The sequence below is a fragment of the Bubalus kerabau genome, chromosome 4 (genome assembly GCF_029407905.1).
Source record: "Bubalus kerabau isolate K-KA32 ecotype Philippines breed swamp buffalo chromosome 4, PCC_UOA_SB_1v2, whole genome shotgun sequence".
NCBI classification, from domain to species: Eukaryota; Metazoa; Chordata; class Mammalia; order Artiodactyla; family Bovidae; genus Bubalus; species Bubalus kerabau.
Window position 1 is genome coordinate 59,753,853 of NC_073627.1, and position 26,450 is coordinate 59,780,302.

Sequence of the window (26,450 nt, forward strand, 5' to 3'; positions counted from 1 at the left end):
ACAGTTGATTTCCCGTTGCTACAGGTAACCGCCAAGAATCTCTATTTCTGATAGTTCTGAAGAGCCTAATACTCTCCTCTGCCTGCAGGTTGAGAGTCAGAGTTGTACATGAAATATTCATCAGTGAATATTGACTATGCGAAGAGATTTCTTTGTTAATCATTCATCTTAGACTTTGTGTCTAGTCTTTGAATGGATTGAGTGTGTCTAAGTGAAGCTTCCCTTGAAAAGGCACAGACATTTTCTCTGGGCCTTTGACGAGGAACAGCAAGGCCCTTCGGGGCTGTTCAGTGAGGCATTCGAGCTCCAGATGGTGAAAACTGTTCTGTGACACGTCTAGTTTATCCTAGTTGTTGCTTCTATTGAGGATCTCAGGGAAACCTTTTCATATTCTCACCTGAGTGCAGTGAAGGATTTTGGGTTGTTGCATGGGAACAGGTTTAAAGGAAGGTTACATTATTTATCAATATGCTTTCATGTCAGTTATCCCTGGCCAGAGATGAGTTCTTCACATCACTCTTAACAGCCCCTGGAATTTAATTCAAGCTTTGTCATTTTTGACAGTGTTTTATGGTCCCCTTCTCTGACTGCCAATCTTAAAATAACAGATTTTGGAAGAAATTTTTGTCCTTTTCTTCCACAGTATGAGAAAGAAGGTGCAATTTTGCAACTGTTCAGGGTAGAAAGATTTTTTTTTTTGAAGGGCTGAGTTCTTGGATTTGTGAATATATCTCCTTTCACAGCTATGCTGAAATATAGTGCTCTGATTTATTCTTATTTATTATTAAAAAATTTTAGCCAATCACCAAACTGCGTGGTGGCTCAGACAGTAAAGTGTCTGCCCGCAACCTGGGGGACCCAGGTTCGATCCCTAGGTTTGGAAGATCCCCCGAAGAAGGAAATGGCAACCCACTCCGGTGCTCTTGCCTAGAAATTCCATGGATGGAGGAGCCTGGTGGGCTATACAGTCCATGGGGTCACAAAGAGTTGGACATAACTGAGTGACTTCATTTTCTTTCACTTTGTTTCTACTTTTGGAAACTATTTCTTATATATCTAGAAGTACACTGAAGTTATTATGAATTTCTTAGCAATCCCTCTTCAGAGAAGGCAATGGCAACCCACTCCAGTACTCTTGCCTGGAAAATCCCATGGACAGAGGAGCCTGGTGGGCTGCAGTCCATGGGGTTGCTAAGAGTCGGACACTACTGAGGGACTTCACTTTCACTTTTCACTTACATGCATTGGAGAAGGAAATGGCAACCCATTCCAGTGTTCTTGCTGGAGAATCCAAGGGATGGGGGAGCCTGGTGGGCTGCCGTCTATGGGGTCACACAGAGTCAGACACGACTGAAGTGACTTAGCAGCAGTATTCCCTCTTAAGAGCAGTGAAAACAGATATTGCTGTCATCATTCTGGTAGGGACTAAACTGAATTAATAGCATAGCTAAGATTGAAAACTTGCTATGCACTATACACTGAGGCGCAGAATATTGTTCACTTCCCTAGGGCTCACAGTAAGCGGTAGGTACTTTTGATTCCAGTATGTAACCACTATTCTGTCCTGCTTCTACAGCTTTGTGCCATGACTGCAGCTTCCAGAAAACTGAACTCTCCACGCATAGGCCATGGATACCTGAGGAAGAAGACCCAGGTGTGAGCAACAAGACCTTTGATCCTTCTAAATTTCCAGTTTTCTTTAAGCAAGAGAAATAGGCTTTCCTGGGTTGGATTTTAAGTAGCAAGTCAGACAGTCAAGGCGATGTATTGATACCTTCTATCAGGCACTTTCACAATGAGGTTATAGGTCAGAAAAGGGCAGTTCAGGGACTAGAGGGTGTGGAAATGGACAGAGGCCTGTGGTATACCCTTGTTTTACAAGAAGCTTGTCTTTTCTTTATAGAAAGCTATGTTTCATGCTGCTCACATAGCTGTTTCCTGTCCTAATTAATTTTTGAGCTCTCTGTTGGATTTTAATTACAGACCTTTTAATTCATGGAAGAGTCGACAGATGTTGTAGGTTGGTCATAGCAAACAAATAGACAGGTGCTGGATGGAAAGTCTTGAAGACTCTTCAGTGATTGAGTCACAGACAAGTTACTACTTGGAACTAAGAAGCACACCCAGGAAGATGTTTGGTTACCTGGAACACATTTTTAGAAGGAAAGAAACTGAGGTTGAAAACGCAGATCCCAGTGTAGACTTGCACTTTCCATTGGAGTGAGGAGGGTGAGGTGAGGTTCCTATAAGAAGGAATGGATTTGATATTGGGCTGGGTCATCTGGAAAGACTCCAGCAGAGTCTCTTGGGAAGAGAGAAATAAATGGAGACAAAAGAGGGTAAACTGATGCCTTATTTTTAGCAGTTTGCCCTCTGACCTCAAAACTCTAGAGGGTGCAAAATGATAGAAAATTCGCTGTTTGCCTCAGTTAAGAGCCTAGAATCAAAGCATGGAGACTGGCCAAAATGCTTTCCCATAAAGTCCACTTCCAATTTCAGAACTTTGTCCCATTGTTGAGAGAAAAAGCCATGCCAAGAGAGCCAGAGTGCAAAAAAATCCCCCTTGTCCTGCTGCAAAAGCGTCCCTCCCTCTGGCTTTGCCCCAGCCCAACCCTAGGAAAGTGGACATTGGAGCAAGCTGGTCAGCCTCCTTCCATTTGGAAGCTGCCCTCACTCTGCTTGGCACCTGAGGGAAATCTAATAAACATTTTAACACTTTTTAAAGTTCTCCCCGTAAAAGTACAGCCTGCAGTCTCAGGATGCCATCCTGATCAGCACCCCTGCCCTCTGAAGACTGAAATGTCTTCCCCCTTAGTCTGCGTCATCCTTGGGAAGGTATAAAACGAGGGTGGGGGAGAAGCCAGGAGCCTTGAGTTGCCTGCAAAGGTCAATACCTCTCTCTGTAGGGACATCAAACCATTCAAACGTCATGTCCCTAGGGCAGGATTTCTGTCAGTTGAAATTACATAGAAAGGATTAAGTGCATTCAAGAAGGACTTCCGATTAGTAGAGTGGTAAGATTGTGGAATAAACAAAGATAACTAAAAATCTTTTAACTCCTAAAAGGTAAAGATAAACAAATGCAGTTAAGTAGTTTTTCTAATATGCCCCCTACCTTTCTAATATACAGCTATTACCAATCTTTAAGACACACCCCCACCCCCATCCTCAGAGGCAGAATTAGGTGTCTGTTCCTTGTGCTTATTTCTAGCATACATTTGCATATTTATTTTTATACCTATTCATGGCAGAGAATGTAGTTCATTCTGCTCTTAAGTATTAGTTGTATTATTTAAACATGATGTTATTTAAAAAAATGTCAACCAAAACAACTGTTTCAATGGTATCAAACATTATTTTTCCTGAAAAATTTCTATAATGAGGCAGTTTCTATAGGCAAAGTATGTAACTATGGTTCCAAAGGTCATGAGGAGGTCCACACTTAATTGTCTCAAGTGAAATGGCTTCTTTCCCTTTAACCACCAGTATCCTCATTAGCAGGGCTTACCTACCCATGGCTCAGTAGTAAAGAATCTGCCTGCAATGCAGGAGATGGTGGATCGATCCCTGGGTCAGGAAGATCCCCTGGAGGATGGGATGGTAACCCACTCCAGGATTCTTGCCTGGAGAATCCCAGGGAGAGAGGAGCCTGGCAGCCTACAGTCCATGGGGTTGGGAGAGTCGAACATGACTGAAGCAACTGAGCACGCAGACATGCATCCTCATTAGCAGAGCATTTCTTACACCCTCTCTTTATGACTCGTTATATCTATTTTTATTGCAAAATAAAACTCAGTCTCTCAAACATAGTAGCTGCAATAGGTCAGCAAAATCTGTTTTATTATATCAGGTGGATGACAGATTTTTTTCCTTCCTACTGGCATTGTAAGTTCCTGGCAACCCTTTATAACCGACACTTGTCCTTGCAATGAAAATGATGTTTCTGAAATTTTCTAATAACCAAATTATGTTATGAAAACACACCATTCCTGTATCTTATGCTTTCAGCAACTGGCTGTGCATTAAAATCACCTGGGCACGTTTTACACGCTGCAGCTTCTTACCTGCACGTTGGATCAACAGAATCAGAATCTCAAGGGAATGAGGTCTGAGAATCTACATTTTCAAAAAGCTTCCCCCAGGATTCAGAGGTACAGTTGGATTTGGAAACCACTGTATGTGAATGCTTACTTCTTATAGCCTCTCAATGTTTAGAAATCCTTCAAGTGAAAAAATAATCATTTTTTCCCCAGTTAAGATTATTGCAGACAACAGTTTCCTAATTAATAACTGTGGAAAGAACATAATCTATTGTTAGTTCATATTCATAAAATGATCATACAAGGATAAAATATTTCCCAATTAACACTGAAATGAAGATTGCCAAGGAAGGCTGGACAAAGATTTGATGACATGATGCATGTACAAGTATCACAACACAGATTAGCATATCATAGCTTAATAGATGATCAGAGATATATTTCCTTCCTTATATATTTCCAACCTTTTTATTTTCCTTAAATACAGAGAACAAAAATATTTAAAAAGTGAAACATTACATAATTTAGTTATCTCTGGGATGTAATTGGAGCCAAATATAGTATTTTTCCTTTTACTTCTTCACTGACCATTTCCTTAGTATCTAGCAAACTAGCCTCTGTAATTAAACATCAGTTCTTTTCGGTCCTTCAATAAGACAGTCCCAGTTATCTGTTTTTCTGGAAAACTAGCAACAGTTTAGATAAAAATCCATCTCTTTTTTCTCTTTTATCCCAAAGCACTTTGTACCTCTGCTGCAGAGTTATCACACACAGGCTTTTAATTACCTAAATGTGCATTAATTTTGCTATTTTGATTAGTCTTTATAAATGAATGGATATTGAATTTTAGATATAAACAACAATAGCAGTAAAATTGATTCTTGTCCTCAAATGCTTATTTTAAGAATCGTTTGTGCTAAGAAATTGGAGAAGGAAGCATTGTCTAGGGAGTGAAGAACACTTGGTCCTAATAACGACTCTGTTGTCGATGTATGATTTGAAACAAGTTACTGGACTTCCCTGGACCTTGATATTCCCACTTGTACAATGAAGAATTTGGATAAACTCTTTTAAAAATACCTTATGGCTCAATAAGTCGATAATCCTAATTGAGGAGGCAGGGTATGTTACATGAACAGACATAAGAATGCTTACAAAGTAATTTAGTAGTAAGCACACACAAGTGTAGACAATGTATATTAAGCATTTAGTGGGTCAACCAAGAGAGTGACCCCACTTGGTAGACCTACTCAAGAGAGACATTGACATCTTGACTGATGAGTTCTATGCCACTAAACTGTTTACAATAAAACATTTAAAAAGAAATGGTCATTATCTGAGGCCGAACTACACTTATTGAAGTCTCCACACCAGGTAAACAGATCAAGCAAAATTGGACTTGCTCTCTGCTAGTGCCAAGCGCTTCCATATTCATCACTTAATTATAGACTATTGCAGTAACTTGTTAAAGGTCACTTGTCAGCAAATGGCAGACTACAGATCCCAATGTAAACCTTCTAAGTCCAGTGTTCTGCTCAATTGAGTTTAGTTCAGTTGCTCAGTCGTCTCCAAATCTTTGTGATCCTATGGACTGCAGCACACCAGGCTTCCCTGTCCATCATTAACTCCTGGAGATTGTGCAAGCTCATGTCCATCAAGTTGGTGATTCCATCCAACCATCTGATCCTCGGTCGTCCCCTTCTCCTCTCGCCTTCACTCTTTCCCAGCATCAGGGTCTTTTCTAATGAGTCAATTCTTCCCATCAGTTGATGAAAGTATTGGAGTTTTAGCTTCAGCATCAGTCCTTCCAGTGAATATTCAGGACTGATTTCCTTTAGGATGGACTGGTTGAATCTCCTTGCAGTCCAAGGGACTCTCAAGAGTCTCCTCCAATACCACAGTTCAAAAACATCAATTCTTAGGCACTCAGCTTTCTTTATGGTCCAACTCTCACATCCATACACGACTACAGGAAAAACCATAACTTTGACTAGACAGACCTTTGTAGGCAAAGTAATGTCTCTGTTTTTTAATATGCTGTCTAGATTGGTCATAGTTGTTCTTCCAAGGAGCAAGCATCTTTTAATTTCATGGCTGCAGTCACCATCTGCAGTGATTTTGGAGCCCAAGAAAATAAAGTCTGTCACAGTTTCCATTGTTTGCCCATCCATTTACCATGAAGTGATGGGAGCAGATGCCATTATCTTAGTTTTCTGAATGTTGAGTTTTAAGCCAGGTTTTTCATTCCTCTTTCACTTTCATCAAGAGGCTCTTTGGTTCTTCTTTGCTTTCTGCCATAAGGGTGGTGTCATCTGCATATCTGAGGTTATTGATATTTCTCCCGTCAATCTTAATTCCAGCTTGTGCTTCATCTAGCCCAGAATTTCGCATGATGGAGCCTGCATATAAGTCACATAAGCAGTCCATTTTTATATGTCCAGTTCTGTTACTTCTTGACCTGCATACAGGTTTCTCAGGAGGCGGGTAAGGTGGTCTGCTATTCCTATCTCTTTAAGAATTTTCCACAGTTTTTTGTGATCCACGTGGTCAAAAGTTTTAGCATAGTCAGTGAAGCAGAAGTAGATGTTTTTTCTGAAATTCTTTTGCTTTTTCTATGATCCAACAGATGTTGGCAATTTGATCTCTGGTTCCTCTGCCTTTTCTAAATCCAGCTTGAACATCTGGAATTTCTCAGTTCAAATATTGTTGAAGCCTAGCTTAGAGAATTTTGAGCATTATAATGAGTGTATGAGATGAGTGCAATTGTGCAGTAGTTTGAACATTCTTTGACATTGCCTTTTTTTGGGATCGGAATGAAAACTGACCCTTTCCAGTCCTGTGGCCACTGCTGCGTTTTCCAAATTTGCTGTTCTGCTGTATCACTATTGCCTACCTTCCGCTTAACCTCATCCATTGCATGTAACAAATAGGTTTGACTCTAGACCTCAAAGAAGCTAGTCAACTGGCTTTTATCTATCTCCTCTAACCTTTGGCTTGCATAATGCTTTTACATTTTTAAAGTTTTATTAAACACATATTTTTTTGGCTGCACCATGTGACATGTGGGATCTTAGTTCCCTGACCAGGATTGAACCCTCACTCCCCTGAGAGGAAGCAGGGAGTCTTAACCACTGGACTGCCAGAAGTCAATGAAGTAATATTTCTTATAATTCTCCATCCATTTTTTTTTTCTACTGATGACATTGTAGGAGCAGGCAGCTGCTGTTTCACATATCAGCAGGGACCAAAACCCCCAATGCGTATCTGGCTTGCTTGAGCCTCTCCTTCAGTTTCCACCATATCCAGCTGATTCTTCCAACAGTGGTTCCTTTACTTTGAAGCATTCTTCTCAATTTTGTGGTGGGAGAGAAAACATTATCATTAAGTTGCCTTGGAATGCTTTCCTCCAGTCCATCTTGCAAGCCTTTAGCACACACACACCCTGGCTGGTGCCACTGGAGTATTTCCTTGAGTTGCTGCTAACAGATTAATGGATGGTGGTTTATTAAGATGTATGGATGTGTCACCTAGTGCCATACTAAGCATCAGCTGCTCTGGAGGGCAGCTGCAGTTCTTCTCCTGAGCTCTCAGCCCAAAATTAAATGATCAGGCCATTCCACCAGTGCCCAGAGCAGCCTTCTGCATTTCCTTCTCCGGAGTCTTCCCTGGGAAATATTCCACACAATGAAATGAAAATAAACTGAGAGAGAAGTCTATCTATCACATGCCAGGCCAAATACCGTGTTTCAGAAAGCTCAGAAACGATGATGTGATGTTACACTCTTTCTCAGTCAGAGGCAGTTGCTGGTTTCAAACTGCACGTGGCAAGCTGGAATCACCTCGCACATGGCAGCCATCCTGAGCCTGCGATTGCAGCAGGTCTTCACCGAGTTCGCCTTTGAAAGTGTGATTTTTCTTTCAATACTGCTCATTAGAGAGTGTGCTACAGACCAGAGGGAACATGTCATGCACTCAGGTTGAAATAATCCTTAAAAGTTACATAAAGGATGCTCCTATTAATTACTGTATTTTGTTCATTGTGAGAAAGCAGAAATGTAACCAGTTAAGTCCATTTGGCTCAGATACATTTTATAATCCTTAGGAGAAATGTATAACTTGAGGATTTTGAAAGAGGAGAAAAGATTAGCTAAAAATGATTAACTTCTAAGTGTGTAATAGAAAATCCTCTGTTTGGTTTAATATACATTCTTTTATAGATGAAGAATTTTTGAGGTTCAATAGTGCATGGTCATTTTTTAAAACAGCAAAACTTGTATTATTGTATTCAGGTAGCAATTTTGTTTTTACTGTTGAATAAATAGCTCGGTTGGTAAAGAATCCACCTGCAATGCAGGAGATCCCAATTTGATTCCTGGGTTGGGAAGATCCACTGGAGAAGGGAGAGGCTACTCACCCCAGTATTCTGGCCTGGAGAATTCCATGGATGGTATAGTCCATGGGGTCTCAAAGAGTGGAACATGACTGAGCGACTTTCACTGTCACTTTCACTTTGCAAATGATAATTTATGATTTCCTACATGTGACAGTTCTACTTGGAATCCAGTATTGTTGCTTGGAGATTTCCCATGGACAGAGGAATCTAGGGGGCTACAGTCCACGGGGTCACAAAGAGTTGGACACGACTGAGTGGCTAAGCACAACCACCACCGCAATCTAGATATACAATATTTCCATCACTCCCAAAATGTCCTTCTTGCCTCTTTGTAGTCAATATCCACCACCCCCACCCCCCGCCTTACCCAAACCTTGGTAACTACTCCATGTGTTTCTTTCATTATGGTTTTTGCCTTTTCCAAGATGTCATATACAAGGAATCAACTACTTGTACCTTTTAATCTGACATTTTCATTCAGCATAAAGCTCTTGCACTTCCTCCTTGTTGTTGCATGTATCAATAGTTGTTCCTTTTTATTGCTAAGTAATGTTCAAGTGTATGGATATACCACACATTTTTGATTCATTCACAAGGTAATGGACATTCCCTCAATCCCCCCAGATTTTGGCTATTACAAATAAAGCTGCTATGAATATTCATGACAAGCCTTTCTGTGAACATATATGTTTATTTCTCTCGGGTAATTACCTAGTAGTGGAATGGATGGGTTCTATGGTCAGTATGTATTTAGCTTTTTTAGAAATTGCCAAGCTGTTTTTCAAGGTGGTGGACCATGTTACATCCTCCTTGTGAGAGTCCCCTTTGCTCTATATCCTCACCTAGTACTATGCTCGGATGTTTTAATTTAGTGCCTCTAACAGGTAGGAAGTAATATCTCATTGTGGTTTTAATTTCCATTTTCCTAACAACTAATAAATTATTAGTTATTAAGTACTCCACAAATCAAGATATTGGGCATCTTTCCATGTGCTTATCTGCAATTGGTATATCTTCTTTGATTAATTGTCCATTCAGATCTTTTCCATTTTTAATTGTGTTGTTTGTTTTTTATTATTGAGTTGTAAGAGTTCTTTTTTTAAAAAGTATTTATTTATTTGGCTCCACTGGGTCTTAGTTGAGGCACTCAGGATCTCAGATCTTTGTTGCAGCATACAGGATCCTTAGTTGTGGCATGCAGGGTCTTTTAATTGTAGCATGTAAGTTCTTTGTTGCAGCATATGGGATCTAGTTCCCTGACCAGGGGTTGCACCCAGACCCCCGGCATTGGGAGTGCTGAATCTTAACCCCACTGGACCACCAGGGAAGTCCCTGAGTTATGAGTTCTTTATATATTTTGGATATCAATTTATTATCTGATAAGCATTTTGGATGACTCACAAACAGGCATTAAGATTGCCAGGAGAAATATCAGATATGCAGATGATACCACACTAGTAGCATAAAGCAAAGAGGAACTAAGGAACCTCTTGATAAAGGTGAAAGCAGAGAGTGAAAAAACTGGCTTAAAACTCAACAGTCAAAAAACAAAAATCATGGCATCTAGTCTCACCACTTCGTGGCAAATAGAAGGGTAAAAAGTGGAAACAATGACAGATTTTATTTTCTTAGGCTCCAAAATCACTGCAGACGGTGACTGCAGCCATGAAATTAAAAGATGCTTGCTCTTTGGAAGAATGGAGAAGGAAATGGCACCACACTCTAGTATTCTTGCCTGGAAAATCCCATGGATGGAGGAGCCTGGTAGGTTACAGTCCATGGGGTTGGGAAGAGTAGGACATGACTGAAGTGACTTAGCAGTAGCAGCAGCCTTGGAAGAAAAGCTATGATCAACCTAGACAGCAGATTAAAAAGCAAAGACAGCACTTTGCTGACAAAGGTCTGTATAGTCAAAGCTATAGTTTTTCCAATAGTCATGTACGGATGTGAGAGTTGGATCATAAAGAAGGCTGAGCACTGAAGAATTGATTTTAAACTGTGGTGCTAGAAAAGACTCTTGAGAGTCCCTTGGACTGCAAGGAGATCAAACCTGTCCATCCTAAAGGAAATCAATCCTGAATATTCATTGGAAGGACTGATGCTGAAGCTGAAACTATAATACTTTGGCTACCTGATGTGATGAGTCAACTCTTTGGAAAAGACCCCGATGCTGGGAAAGATTGAAGGCAAGAGGAGAGTAGGGGTGACAGAAGATGAGATGGTTGGATGGCATCACGGACTCAATGGACATGAGTTTGAGCAAACTTAGAGAGATGGTGAAGGACAGGGAGGCCTGCATACTGCAGTTCATGGGGTTGCAAAGAATTGGACAAGACTGCATGACTGAACAACAACAACAATGCATTTTTAAAATATCTTCTCCCATTTTGTAGATTTTACTTACATTTTCTTAGCAGTGTCTTTAAAGAGAAGTATTTAATTCTGATGAAATCAGATATTTTTAAATCAATTTTTTTCTTTGATACTTTATGCTTTTTGTTCCTATCTAAGAAATCTTTACCTCACTGTCTTTGATAAGGACAACAGTTCTTCAAAACCAAGAGATGAGTTCTCCATGACCTCAAAACTTTCCTAAAATTTGCTGTGCAAATGTCTTCCAAATAAGACATTTTAAATACAAATATATACAACATTTCTAGCTGTATTATTTTAGTTCACAGTGGTCTTTTCCTAATGACAACTTCTTCACAGTGATAGAGCCATCTTTAGTTTAGTTTAGTTTAGTTTTTTTTTTTTAATCATTTTGGCCATGGTTTGCGGCATGAGGTAGGGATAGAACTCATGCCCACTGCAGTGGAAGCATGGGGTCTTAACCACTGGACTTCTGGAACCATTTAGTTCGGGAGGTAATTTGGGGAGGGCTCCAACGTGCTCCAATACCATAGTCCTAAATGTCTCAGTGCAGGTAGAATTCAGTGAAAGGCAAATCTGTGATAGATAAGAAGGGATTTATTACAGTGCAGGAGATCCGGGTTCTATCCAAGAGTTGGGAAGATCCCCTGGAGAAGGGCATGGCAATCCACTCCAGTATTCTTGCCTGGAGAATTCCATGGACAGAGGGGTCTGATGGGCTACAGTCCCTGGGGTTGCAAAGAGTCAGACACAACTTTCACTTTTATTGGAATAGGATGCTTATAAGGTTTACAAGTGGGTGGCCAAGAGATGCTGTGCCCAAGAACTTACTGGGCTACAGATTTATAGTCAGAGTAGGGAGGGGGAGAAGAACTTTGCCTTTCCTGAGTAGATCTCATACTTCTATCATCAGCTCCTCCTTCAAGTTGAGCAGGGGAGTTTTCTTGTCCCTACATGTTCAAGATGGAGAAGGCAATGGCACCCCACTCCAGTGCTCTGCCTGGAAAATCCCATGGATGGAGGAGTCTGATAGGCTGCAGTCCATGGGGTTGCTAAGAGTTGGACATGACTGAGCGACTTCACTTTCACTTTTCACTTTCATGCATTGGAGAAGGAAATGGCAACCTACTCCAGTGTTCTTGCCTGGAGAATCCCAGGGACTGGGGAGCCTAGTGGGCTGCTGTCTATGGGGTCGCACAGAGTCAGACACGACTGAAGTGACTTAGCAGCAGCAGCAGCAGCACATGTTCAAGATAGGTCCACGAATCATTGTTTTTATGCGTGCAAAGAGTATGTCCTAGGGATCATTAACTCACTGGGCTCACTGGACAGTACGTGGGTCTCATGCCACTGTTGTTTTATTGTTTTCAGCAAGTGTCATGCTTCTGTTGCATGGTTTTTTTGCTAAGCAAGCTTGCTTGGTTTTGTGGTTAAGCAAGCCTACTCTCTTGAATAATTGTAAACTTACAGGTGTCTCCCATATTTTTTCTACTTGCAATCCCCAGTGAAGTCAATTATTTAACCACCTGTGCATGTGTGCTTAGTCATTTCAGTCATGTCTGACTCTGTGTGACCCAGCCCGCCAGGCTCCTCTGTTCATGGGATTCTCCAGGCAGGAATACTGGAGTGGGTTGCCTTGCCCTCCTCCAGGGCATCTTCCCAACCCAGGGATCAAACCCGTGTCTCCTGCATCTCCTGCATTGGAGATGGATTCTTTACCGCAGTAAAGGGAATTTGTCCCTTTACTCTGTCCCTATCACCACCAAGGAAGTCCCACACCTTTTGGTATTTTTATGCATGTGATTCATCATTAGGTACAAAGGTATCTTCAGATCAGATCAGTCGCTCAGTCGTGTCCGACTCTTTGTGACCCCATGAATCGCAGCACGCCAGGCCTCCCTGTCCATCACCAACTCCCGGAGTTCACCCAGACTCACATCCATTGAGTCAGTGATGCCATCCAGCCATCTCATCCTCTGTCATCCCCTTCTCCTCATGCCCCCAATCCCTCCCAGCATCAGAGTCTTTTCCAATGAGTCAGCTCTTCGCATGAGGTGGCCAAAGTACTGGAGTTTCAGCTTTAGCATCATTCCTTCCAAAAGTATCTTAGAGTTCTTTTATTTGCTTAATACCATGAGCTTCCCGGATGGCTCAGATGGTAAAGAATCTGCCTGCAATGCAGGAGACCTGGGCTTGATCCCTGGGTCGGGAAGATCCCCTGGAGATGGGAATGGCAACCCACTCCAGTTTTCTTGCCTAGAGAAGCCCATGGACAGAGGAGTCTGGAGGGCTATAATCCTTGGGGTAGCAAAGAGTTGGACATGACTGAGCAACTAACACTTTCACTTTCATGAGCATATTATTTACTGAAATAAGTTGATATTCTTTGATCTATATTTCTTTTTTTATTACTCAACTATAAGAACATTAGCTTATCTTTTAATGATATGTTGAAAAACCACAGCCATTTTCTTTTGAAATTTTGAATAAAGGCAGAATCAACTCACAATGGAGAAAGCGGTGTGTATGTGAAGTGCTGATTTATTTAAGTAAAAAGGGTGAAATTTCATTAATAGTTAATAATTGTGTTACTGAATATATTCTTGCTTTATGCTCCAGTTTTGCAGGGAGGTTTTTCTTACAGCTTCATCTTTGACATGGTCTATTTCATAAAATGTTTCATAATTATATAAAGCTCTGCACAGAAACAAAGCACAATAACAGAATCATAAACTTACCTCATTGGGTGTAACATACTGTGCTCACCTCAGTCTTATGGTAAAGCATCTGCCTGCAATGCCGGAGACTCGGGTTTGATCCCTAGGGTGGGAAGATCCCCTGGAGAAGGCAATGGCAACCAACTCCAGTACTCTTGCCTAGAAAATCCCATGGATGGAGAAGCCTGGTGGGCTACAGTCCATGGGGTCACACAGAGTCGGGCATGACTGAGTAAAGTCACTTTCTTTCTTTCATTTATTTATTTACTTTTGGCTGCACTGGATCTTTGTTGCTGTGTGTGGGCTTTCTCCAGTTGTGGCAAGTGGGTGCCCCTCTCTAGCTGTGGTGTGTGGGCTTCTCTTTCTGGTGGCTTCTCTTGTTGCAAAGCATGGGCTCTAGGGCTTTTGGGCTTTAGTAGTTATAGTGCACAGGCTTAGTTGCCCCTTGGAAATGGAATCTTCCCAGACCAGGGATTGAATTCACGTCTGCTATGTTGGCAGGTGGATTCTTAACCACTGGACCACCAGGGAATTCCTCAGTCCTTAATCTTATTGCTGATCATGTCAGTTATGATGATCCATAGTTATTCTACAAAAAGCATTTATTTTGATTTCTTCTCTACACAGTCAGTTACTTCCTCAGCCGTATCACTGCACAGCACTTGGACTTCTGAGTTATGCTTTGTTGCACCTGTGTCTATTTCTTATGCTTAATATGAGTTCTGAGAGGACAAGGACTATGCTTTATTCACCTACATGTCTCCAGTACCTAGCAGAGGACCTTCATATAGGCACATCAATATTAAATCCATGTCAGAATTAGTAAAAATTAACAAAATTCTAATTTTCTGTATTCATTTTTCTGGAAATAATGTAGTGGTTCTTGGAGATCACAAGCTAGGTTTCGTGGTTAGATGGACTTGGGTTCAAGTCCCAACTCTGTCACATCCAGACTATGCCACACTGGAAAGAACTTTACCTGCTGCACATTGATTTGATGATGTGAATAATAACTCTCAGCTTCAGGCTGTTTGAAGTATTGAATAAAATGAGTTACATAAAGTGCAGAGCACAGGCTATTCAGTACATGATGGCTGCTATTAGTGGTAGCGTCAAAATTTATTTCTATATCTGTGTTCACATTATGACATTATTCTGTCTTAAAGAAGTTTACGATATTGAGTTTTACAGGCTACCATCAAATTGTAAACTTTTTTTTTAAGAGTAAGTTGGGCTTTTTGTATTCCGTGAACCATTCAGAATTTCCCCCACTTGCCTGGAATTTCACGTTGAGTGTCTCAGACCGTGTTCCATCTATTGCTGTTTGCTTCGTTTGAATTTTCTTAATGGTGTGTTGTAGTTGAATCTTATGTCAACTCTAAGGGTTGTGACTTCCCAAATGAAAAGTGCATACAGTGGGTAGCTATGTTTTCTTTATTCTCTTCACAAATATAAGGCTCTCATCTGGTTTCTGCGTTACTCAGAGAGGGTGGACTTACTACCAAGTACTGAAAAAAGGTCATAATCATCTAAAATGTTTGTAAAAATGTTATCATTTAAAAACATTTTAAAGTTATTATCTACCAATACCCACATGCATCCAGGATGCTCTAACTGAATGCATATGATACCTTTTATTCATTCACTCACTCATCTATTTTTCTATTTAAATGCTTCTTAAGTTCCTACATTGGGTCCTGAACCCAGTCTTGCAATTCTTAGTGGTATACAAAGGTGCTTCTTACAAGTGTCTTAAGTCATAAAATTCTAGATTAAGTTCACCTAGAAAATCTGCATTTTTCTGAAAAATAATAGCATCCAAAAGCATTTTTACATGAAAATAACTGAAAGGGTATGGTGCATATCTCAAAAGTTTAAAAAATTAATTCCTGGAGAGAGATGGATTTAAACTATCTTCACAAGCACACAGTAAACTTCAATCAGCCTTCAGGAGTACCCCTGAGCCCTTCCAATTTCACATCTTCTAACCCCCCACAGATATTAAGACATTGTGTCTGTGCCAACAATTTTCAGATTTCTTGTGAACTGAAGAATTCAAACATGGCAGAGACAATCTTCCCTAGAACAGCCTGTTTTTATAATTTCTCTAGTGTGAGTTCATGCCGATTCTTAGCTTGACTCAATAGAGTTAAATATATATCTTGTTGCATCTGATAATATAACACAAGAAAAAAAAATATAACACAAGAAAACCATGATTCCTGGAATCATTTGGGCTTTGTCTTCCATGAAACTTTATTTTTACAGTCAGATGTCCTCCGCATAGTACAGCCAGGTTATTTTGGCCTCATGTGATAAAATTTTGCCCCTTATTTTCCCTCCCTTTTACTCTGTGACCCCTTTCTCTTCCTCCCACCTATCTGAAAACCCCCCCACACACTGACAAACCACAAACACCCGGGTCTCCATTTCTCCAATTTTTCTAAAGTCTTTTGCTAGTGTTTCCATTAGTTTGTCTTTGCTTCCCTGAAGCAGGATAATTGATTTGCCTATATCCAGATCTATACATTATGTATTAGTAGATGAGAAATCATGCGCAAATGGCAGGACTTGGCAGGAGGCATCAACACAGATTAGCTCTAGCTGATCAAATAATAACCACAAGCCAGCTCTGCTCTCTGCTCAATGAGTCTCAAGAGGGAAATCACAGAAATCTTTCCTATTTTTCAGAATGGCTTTCCTTTTCTTGTACTTTTAATAAAAATGACTATTCCCTAGGCATCCTAGGGTAAAATTTAGTCCTAATCAGTAACAGTCATCATAGCATTAAACATTAAAGGGAAGAAATGTGATGGGGCTGTCAAGAGTTCAGGGAATAATGGAGGGAGAACTAAGCTGGCATTAAAGCACCAATTAAGCACTTTCTGAGCAAAATGTGGAGTTCAGGGAAAATCTGAAAGAGCTAGGTAGCTGACAGGCTGATCCTGAAAAGAAAAGTAGTGGTGCATCCACTGAATCAACAAACAGAACCTGAGAAAAAGGAGTTGCAAGTATTTTTCAGGCAGAGAGAAAATGTTTTCTCAGTGATGGCCTGGAGGCTAGTGGTGTAAATTTCCACTCAGGCCTGAATATCTGTAAAGGGTCCATGCTCTTTTTAGAACAGAATAGAATCTGTATGAGTGCTTGACAAGTCTGATTTATGGCTTCTTTGGGAACTTTGCACTCATCATCATTAGAGCTGGAATTTTTGCTTAGCCCACAGCTTTACTACTCTTTCAGGAAGCTGTGACTTCCTGCTTGGGTGTTAACCCTACTTCAGGAGTGGGGTGGGAGGGATGGAGCTGAGGGCTGGCAAGTGAAAGGACATCAGTGGAGTCAGAGGCTGATCTGTGTGCTAAAGTTTCCAGCTAGTGTTGGTGGAGTGGATATATTTATAGGACCTGCCAGGTACATTGAGACTAAGAGACCTTACAGGGTGGAGATTAATATTCTAGATATTAATATTCTAGATAAGGGAATTTAGAAAGGTCCCTGGACCAATTCAGGGAGACAGGGTATGCTGCTGCTAAGTCGCTTCAGTCATGTCCGACTCTGTGCGACCCCAGAGACGGCAGCCAGGGTATAGGGATCAACTTAAAGGGAGTGTGAAGCAGCATGTGAAAGCAAGTGCACTGGCAATCCAGAAGAAATGTCAGATCCTATCTTTTAACTTCCTGCCCTTGCGCAGAATAGTTAAAGGTCAACTGGCAGATGCATTACTTCTATTTTTGACTTTGGCCTCACTGACCCTTCTGATGTCTTTAATTCCCTTGTCTCTGACCTTACGGGCATCTAGGTTCTGTGGTAGTAAGTACACAGGCTTACGCACTGTACATGTGGAGTTCAAATTCCACCTCTGCCACTTAACAAGCTGTGTTATCTGAGTCAAGTTCATTCATTTCTTGGGGGCTCAACATTTTTGTTTACAAAGTAGAGAAAATTATTCCTATCTTGCAGAAGTGTGATGATTAAATGGCATGAGGTGTGTTGTGCAGTTGCTCAGTTGTGTCCAACTCTTGCAACCCCATGGACTGCAGCACACCAGGCGTCCCTGTCCTTCACTGCCTCCCAGAGATTGCTCTGACTCATATTGATTGAGTCGACGATGCCATCGAACCGTCTCATCCTCTGTCACCCTCTTCTCCTTTTGTCCTCAATCTTTCCCAGCATCAGGATCTTTCCCAGTGAGTCAGCTTTTCACATCAGTATGGCCAATGTATTGGAGTTTCAGCTTCAGCATCAGTCCTTCCAATGAATACTGCTGCTGCTGCTGCTAAGTCGCTTCAGTCGTGTCCGACTCTGTGCGACCCCAGAGACGGCAGCCCACCAGGCTCCCCCATCCCTGGGATTCTCCAGGCAAGAACACTGGAGTAGGTTGCCATTTTCCTCTCCAATGCATGAAAGTGAAAAGTAAAAGTGAAGTTGCTCAGTCGTGTCCGACTCTTCAAGACCCCATGGACTGCAGCCTACCAGGCTCCTCCGTCCATGGGATTTTCCAGGCAAGAGTACTGGAGTGGGGTGCCATTGCCTTCTCTGTTCCAATGAATATTCAGGGTCAATTTCCTTTAGGATTGACTGGTTTGATCTCTTTGCTGTCCAAGGGACTCTCAAGAGTCTTCTCCAACACCACAGCTTGAAAGCACCACTTCTTTGGTGTTCAGCCTTATCTATGGTCCAACTCTCACATCCATACATGACCACTGGAAAAACCATAGCTTTGATTATATGGACCTTTGTCGGTGAAGTAATGTCTCTGCTTTTTAATACACTGTCTAGGTTTGTCATACCTTTCCTCCCAAGAAGCAAGCTAATTTCATAGCAGCAGTCACTGTCCACAGTGATTTTGGAGCCCAAGAAAATAAAGTCTGTCACTGTTTCAATTCTTTCCGCACCTATTATTTGCCATGAAGTGATGGGACTGGATGCCATGATCTTAGTTTTTTGAATGTTGAGTTTTAAGTCATACTTTTCACTTTTCTCTTTCATCTTTATCAAGAGGCTCTTTAGTTCCTCTTCACTTTCTGCCTTTAGGGTGGTGTCATCTGCGTATCTGAGGTTATTGATATTTCTCCTGGCAATCTTGATTCCAGCTTGTACTTCATCCAAGCCCGACATTTTGCATGATATACTCTGCATATAAATTAAATAAGCAGGGTGACAATATACAGCTTGACGTATGGTGTATAAAACCCATATTACATGGTCTGACGTGCTATAGTTATTAACATGTCTTCTTATCAAGAATCTGACAGGTGCTGACCTAGATTTGCATCTTGCTCATTAATTTGTTGACTTATTTTTAGGAACGGTCACCCCTAGCAGGTGTCAGTTTCCTGTATGTTCCTAGCCCAGCGTCTTGGCACTCTATAGGCTGGGAATTATTTGCCATTTCATGAGTATCACCATGGAGTGCCTTTTGATTGTGCAATCATTCCAACTTTGGGGTTGTCCCTGTGATATTGTGATTTACAATAGGAAATACATGTTTGGCTTTCATCCCTCTTTCTGTCACAGAGTTTCTAAAAATCTTGAAATTTCATTAAGTGATGAGAGCCACAAAAATGTCTTCTGTCATGTTAATGACTTTTAGACCCCTCCTCAGCACAGGGACTAGCCCGGCACCTTGGCACTCTGCCAGCTGGGGCTTGTTTGCCATTTCATGAATACCATCAGGGAGCACCCTTTAGTTGTTTTAGACCTCCACCTTCTGGGTTGTTCTTGTGATACTGTGATTTACCATAAGTAATGTATATTTTGGTGGCTCAGAGGATAAAGCATCTGCCTGCAATGAGGACACCCGGGTTCGATCCCTGGGTTGGGAAGATCCCCTGAAGAAGGAAATGGCAACCCACTCCAGTATTCTTGCCTGGAGAATCCCATGGACAGAAGAGCCTGGCAGGCTATAGTCCACGGGGTTGCAAAGAGTCGGACACGACTGAGCAACTTCACACACACTATGTATATTTGGTTTTCATCCCTCTGTCTGACACAGAGCTTCCAAAAATCTGGAAATTTCACTGTGATAAGGAGAACTACAAAAGTGTCTTCTGTTAATGACTTTTAGACCCACCCAAGCAAGGGGACTGGTTGCCAGGAGACCCAACCAAGTGATTAGTGTTGGAATTTTTAGTGTCCCCCACTTCTACACACCCTCTGGGGAGGGGAGAGGAGTTAGAGGTCAAATCAATTGCCAATAGCCAGTGATTTAATCAGTTGTGCCTTGTAATGAAGCCCCCATAAAACCCCAAAAGTGCTGAGTTCAGAAAGCTCCCAGTTGGTGCACACGTGGAGAGGCAGGGAGAGTACAGCTTGGAGAGGCATGGGAGCGCTGAGCCCTTCCCCATGCCCTACCTTGTGCATCACCCCCGTCAGCCTATTCCTGAGTTTTATTCTTTTATGGTATAGTGATCTAGTAAGTAAAAGGCTTCTATGAGTCCTGTGAGTTGTTCTAATGAATTAGTCAAACTCAAAGAAATGATGTTAGAACTTCTGTCTATAGCTGGCTGATCAGAATCACAGATGTCAACTTTAAGTTGGCAGGGGAAGCAGTCCTGTAGGACGGAGCTCTCAGCCTGAGGGATCTGACACTCTCTCTAGATAGATGGTATCTGAACTGAATTGTAGGACACACAGCTGATGTCATAGCATTGCTTATTGGTATTAGGAAATGCCCTAACTCCCACACAATGGAGTTGGATACAGAATTCTTAGTTCCTTAGCTTTGAGTTTTTCTGTCAAACTATTAATCTTATTAAAAGATCCAAACTTCCTTCAGGATACCACCTAAGCAGATTCCTAGTATTTCTTCTCCACCATTCAGTGGTTCTGCAACAGGCCTTACAGTTGGTCTTCTGTATCCCTGGGTTCCATATTTATGAATTCAACCAACCCTGGACAAAAATATTTGAGAGGGGCTTCCCCAGTGGTCCAGTGGGTAAGACTTCACCTTCCAAAATGCAGAGGGTATGACTTTGATCCCTAATCAGGATGCTAAGATCCCACATGCCTTGCAGTCAAAAGACCAAAACATAAGCCATGTTGTAACAGATTCAATAAAAACTTTAAAAATGGTCCACATCAAAATAAAAAAAACTATTAAGAAAATTTGGGACAAAAGTTCCAAAAAGTAAAACTTGAATTTTCTTCACACTGGCAACTATTTATATAGCATTCTCTTGTGTCCCAGCTGGTAAAGAATCCACCTGCAATGTAGGAGACCTGGGTTTGATCCCTGGGTTGGGAAGATCCCCTGGAGAAGGGAATGGCTACCCACTCCAGTATTCTGGCCTGGAGAATTCCATGGACTATACAGTCCATAGGGTTGCAAAGAGTTGGACACGGCTGAGCAATTTTCACTTATATTTATTAAATATTGGAAGCTATCTAGATATGTTTTAAAGTGTACAGGAGCATGTGCATAGATTATATGCAAATATTAATAATATACCATTTTATATAGGGAAGTTGAAAATTCACAGAATTTGTTATCCTTTAGGGATCCTGGAACCAGTCCCCTGTGGATACTAAGCACTGACTGTGTTTATATGGTGCTGGATGATCAAGAGTTAACTTAAGAGCTAGTGATGACATTATGACATTACCTATTTTTAAACCTTAGCTGGTAAGCCCCAATATATATGCATTTTTCCCTGTGCATTAAGCACTTGGCTAAGTGTTTCACCATCAGCCAAGATATAAGATAATGCACTTTGAATTCAGTATAAACAGCATATTTAAATAGCCAAGCACCATTCAATAGTCCCAGGCACAGGTCATAGGAAATGATGTTTCTGCTTTTTTTTCCTTTAGTAGTCTCCCTACATGACAGAAACCAGGATCTATAATCACAAATACTAAGGGCTCACTTTAAAGTAAATAGCTGGTTGCAACAACTCTGATTTGAGAGAAATACCTCACCTTTACTAGCATATAGTTTGCTTTGCCTGAGGAGATTTGATTTTTTCAAGCTGATCATCTTCTTGGGTAAATCTCCTTTTCTGAAAGCATATCTTTTACCTGTGGCACTATCAACTCCTGCCTTGTTCCTCCTAAGCTTGTTTTTCTTCGATGGCAAATTGAAAACATCCTACTTAAAGCACATCACTTCTTATGTCATTTCAGCTCAATGTGGTGGAGGACAGTCATGCTTTGAGAATGACTACAGTCCAAGCAGGAGCCTACCCTTTGAACAGGGACTCCACTGACTAGGCTTCTGGATTTTTTGGCCATGGTAGGCAGACCAATGGCAACATTGCCGATTGTCCTCACTATTATGACTCTAATTTTTCCATTTTGTAAAATCCGAGAAGCTACACTTGATTCAATATCATCCTCCCTTTGAACAGAGATGTGTAAAGGAAAAAGAATTAAGATGAGATCAGAAATATCAAAGATTTGATAATATGATAATGTAAAAGGACAGTCATGTAAGGTAAAATGCCTTTTAAATTATTTCTTTCAACAATTCCTCTTTGTTTACAAACCAGGGAAGTATTGCCATAATTATGGGTATAGTCAGCACATTGAAGGGATATGATGTAGAGAAAAAAAAACCTTTTGTGAAGCAGTTTTTAGGGCCTGAAACACAGCAGTAGACAATGGCCAATGATTCTTTCAGGTTGGGTCCATGTGCAGACACCCATGGCTACCAGGTGATGGACATTGATTTATTTGAAGATAGATGATGGTACCAGATGCCTCTACTCTATAACACTTTGATTCTATTTTTGTTGAACTTGAGAGGTTAATTATAGGTGTTTGGGTTTAAACACTTCCTCTCAAGAAAACAGGCCAGATCCCTTGAGAAAAATATTTGAGTAGGAGCAACTACGGAAGCTGTGTAGATAAAGTCATTCTTTACAGAATGGATGTGATGAAAGAACAAACCTGTCCTGTGTTATCACATGTACCAGGAGCTCATTTGTTACTCAAGCAAACTTGGAAACATTTAGGGATTTTATCAGTGAGAAAACAGAATCTCAGAGAGGTTAACTGACCTTGCTTCAGATCCCCTTGGTAGTAATTGGCAGAGGTAAGATTTGAACTATATCTGTCTACCTTTTCATACTGTTCATGGGTTTCTCAAGGCAAGAATGCTGAAGTGGTTTGCTGTTCCCTTTTCCAGTGGACCACGTTTTGTCAGAACTCTCCACCATGAACTGTTCGCTTTGGGTGGCCCTACATGGCATGGCTCATAGTTTCCTTGAGTCAGACAAGGCTGTGATCCAAGTGATCAGTCTGGTATAGTTGAAACTATGGTTTTTCCAGTAGTCATGTATGGATGTGAGAGTTGAACCATAAAGAAAGCTGAGCACTTAAGAATTGATGCTTCTGAAGTGTGGTGTTGGAGAAGACTCTTGAGAGTCCCTTGGACTGCAAGGAGAACAAATCAGTCAATCCTAAAGGAAATCAGTCCTGAATATTCATTGGAAGGACTGATGATAATGCCACAGTTCCAATACTTTGGCCACCTGATGAGAAGAAATGACTCATTGGAAAAGATCCTGATGCAGGGGAAGATTGAAGGCAGGAGGAGAAGGGGATGACAGAGAATGAGGTGGTTGGATGGCATCACCAGCTCTATGAACATGAGTTTGAGTAAGTCTGGGAGATAGTGATGGACAGGGAGGCCTGGCGTGCTGCAGTCCATGGGGTTGCAAACAGTTGGACATGACTGAGCAACTGAACTGAACTGACCTGTCTACCTAGAGCACATGCTCTGTTTGTTGAAATCTACTGTATGAGACATATGGTGCAATAGAAGAGGAAATCAACTGAAATGCATGGCAGGACCTGGAGATGTGAATGCCAACATGGGCACATGAGAAAACGTCCTGGAAGAAAGAGAGTTATAGTAAAGGCTCGAAGGATGGGTGGGACTTGGAGTGAAAGAGTTAAGGACCAGGGAGAAGTGGGAAAGAGAGGTATGTTGCAGGCTTCAAAATGAGGGCATAAAAGAGGTGGAGGAAAATGGGTTGTTGAAAAATGGCAGAAAATTCAGTATGACTCAAATATGAGCTCTGAGGAATCAAAAGGAATGTGCAACGAATGATAAGACTAAAAATGTGGGTGGAGGCTTTAATATCCCAGCCCAGTGTGTGATTACCTTCCAAGTAGCTTACACTGTGAGTGATGTGACTTCAGAGGAGGAGAAAGCAACGTGAGCGTGTGCTCCCTGAGTCATTTTTGTAGTGGAAATTCTACGCTGACAGTGCCTCTCCCTGGCTCTGTCTTCCTGAGTGATCTTTGAAAACGCAAACCCTGGATCTGTGTGCAGCAGAGAGCTTAGCAAGTCAGCTGGTGGATCAAGGAAAAATCTGTCATTCCTCAAACCCAGAGTTATCTGTTCCCTCAGCCAGCATTGCTGCCAGAGACCCTGGAGAAGTCTGAAAGCATTTACCCATTCACAGGCTTATCAGGCAGAGCAGCTCAGAGGCTGTTTGTGAGAAAGACAGGATAGCAGGTCTACAAAGAGAAGGAGGAAAATAACAGAGCAAAGAAAAAATACGTGTATGTATGTCAATGTGTATCTGTATATATGTGTACATGTACTTGTATGTACGTGTGTGTGTCTGCCTACTATCCATCTTCATCTCTCTAATCTCTTCTTCACTGAGCCTTCTCATTTAGCTAGATACCTCTTTTCAGAAAAGGAATTCTTCACCAAAAGAAAATTGACATCAGATTTAGGTGGGGAATTTCCTGACTCAAGCAGGGCTGTTTTCCAAAAACAGTATATGTAGTCTCAAATAAATTTTCAGGATTAACGTCTGAACGCATAAGCAGATGTCTATGTCAGGGTTTTTAAGAAAGGCCGAGTAGGTAAGCAGCCTGTTTGGAGACAGGTGTGATAGACAGAAGGAATGAAGGGGTCACACCACACAACATATACAGGTTATTGTTTTATTATCTGGTGAGAATTCAGAAGGTTCTAATTCAAGATATTCACATGGCTGTGTGGCAGTGGGATAGTGTAGAAAGTAGATGGACTTAATAGTCAGACCTAGGTTGAAATTAATTCATTTATGTAGCACATATTTATTATGCACTTGTTATATGCTAAGCCCTATGATAGAAGCTGAAATTAGATTAGAATATACGAGAAAAACACCTCCCGCATGGAGCCTGTGTCACCGAGGCCAGTCTAATACCACTTGCCACACAACAGGCCGATGAATCGAGAGATGAGTTGTTGGGGCAAGAAACAGAGTCCTTATTTGGAAAGCCAGCAGACTGAGAAGATGGTGGACTAGTGTCAGATTCAGGTTTTTTTTTTAATACTAAAGTGGGAAGAGGGTACGTGGTTGGTTGGTGTAAACTTTTTGGTGTTGGAATCCTTTGTTCTTACACCATCCACACAGGTCAGGAAACAATGTTCCTGTAAACCTCCAACAAGACAAATGTTCTTCTCTGTCTGTTCTGCAACTTTTTATCTCCATATGAATGGAAAAGTATTCACCCTTAAAAATCAGAGCCTTGAGCATGGGTTATCCTGTACAGTTCAAGCTATAGGCAGCATTCTTTTAGTGATTAACTTGTAGCCAAAGCAATAGAATACAAAGAGTAGGGTAAAAGAAACTAACATGGAGTCATATTTGTTCTTCCCTGTTACCCTTGCATTCCCTTCTGATCTATAGATTCTCTGTCATCTACTCAACACCATTCATAGAAAATCTGCTCCCAACATTAGTTTATCATAGGAGTTGGCATACTATGGGTCTGCAGTCCAAATCTGCTCTGACAGCCATTTTTGTACAGCTCAAGAGCTAAGGATTTCTTGTTTGTAAATGGTTGGGGAAAAATCACAAGAAGAGAAATATTTTGTGATGTGAAGATTACATGAAATTCAATCTTCATCATCCATGAGCAAAGTTTTATTCGAATACAGCATTGCACATTTGCTTGTATCTGTGGCTACTGTCACCCTCCAATGGCAGAGTCGAGTAGCTGTGTCAGAGACTGTAAGACCCATCAGTTCAGTTCAGTCACTCAGTCGTGTCCGACTCTTTGCGACCCCATGAATCGCAGCATGCCAGGCCTCCCTGTCCATCACCAACTCCCGGAGTTCACTCAAACTCACGTCCATCGAGTCAGTGATGCCATCCAGCCATCTCATCCTCTGTCATCTCCTTCTCCTCTTGCCCCCAATCCTTCCCAGCATCACAGTCTTTTTCAATGAGTCAACTCTTCACATGAGGTGGCCAAAGTACTGGAGTTTTAGCTTTAGCATCAGTCCTTCCAAAGAACACCCAGGACTGATCTCCTTTAGAATGGACTGGTTGGATCTCCCTGCAGTCCAAGGGACTCTCAAGAGTCTTCTCCAACACCACAGTTCAAAAGCATCAATTCTTCAGCACTCATCTTTCTTCACAGTCCAACTCTCACATCCATACATGACCACTGGAAAAACCATAGCCTTGACTAGATGGACCCTTGTTGGCAAAGTAATGTCTCTGCTTTTCAATATGCCATCTAGGTTGGCCATAACTTTCCTTCCAAGGCGTAAGTGTCTTTTAACTTCATGGCTGCAATCACCATCTGCAGTGATTTTGGAGCCCCCAAAAATAAAGTCTGCCACTGTTTCCACTGTTTCCCCATCTATTTCCCATGAAGTGATGGGACCAGATGCCATGATCTTAGTTTTCTGAATGTTGAGCTTTAAGCCAACTTTTTCACTCTCCTCTTTCACTTTCATCAAGAGGCTCTTTAGTTCCTCTTCACTTTCTGCCATAAGGGTGGTGTCATCTGCATATCTGAGGTTATTGGTATTTCTCCCGGCAATCTTGATTCCAGCTTGTGCTTCTTCCAGCCCAGGGTTTCTCATGATGTACTCTGCATATAAGTTAAAAAAGCAGGGTGACAATATACAGCCTTGACGTACTCCTTTTCCTATTTGGAACCAGTCTGTTGTTTCATGTCCAGTTCTAA